The following is a 583-nucleotide window of genomic DNA, read 5'->3' as shown; positions in this document are numbered from 1 at the left end:
TAAAAGGCATGGAAATGGGGAAAGAAGAAGCAAAATTATCTCTGTTTGCAGATGATATGATTATATACATAGAAAACACAAAAGAATCTATGAAAAAACACCTGGAAGTGATAAGTGAATACAGTAAAGTGACAGGATAAAAAATCATTATTAGCATTTCTGTATACCAACAATGAGCAGACTGAGGTAGAATTGAAGAAAGCAATCCAATTTACAATAACAAGAAAAAGTATAAGATACTTAGGGGGACCAGCAGATAGCATAATGATTACATCACTGGAGTTCCACATAGTTGGCTGTGGTTTGAGTCTTGGACCCAGAAGCTTGAAACTCATACTAGGCATGTGTGCATGCATACCCAATATCCCAAGAGGAGAGTGGTTTGCAGCATGGCCATCCCCTCTGGGAGGTGATTTCCCCACTTCTGTCTATGTGCTATGTGTCCCTGGTAAGTGCATGCACCCTATAGCAAAAATCACTCTCCCCCCTCCCGCCCCCAAAGAAAAAGATACCTAGGAATAAACCTAATCAAAGAAGTCAAAGACCTCTACAAGGAAAATTATGAAAATCTAAAAAAAGAAAT

The sequence above is a fragment of the Tupaia chinensis genome, unplaced genomic scaffold (genome assembly GCF_000334495.1).
Source record: "Tupaia chinensis unplaced genomic scaffold, TupChi_1.0 Scaffold000518_1, whole genome shotgun sequence".
Taxonomy (NCBI): Eukaryota; Metazoa; Chordata; class Mammalia; order Scandentia; family Tupaiidae; genus Tupaia; species Tupaia belangeri.
The sequence above is the reverse complement of the archived record's forward strand: the minus strand, read 5'-3'. Positions refer to the sequence as shown.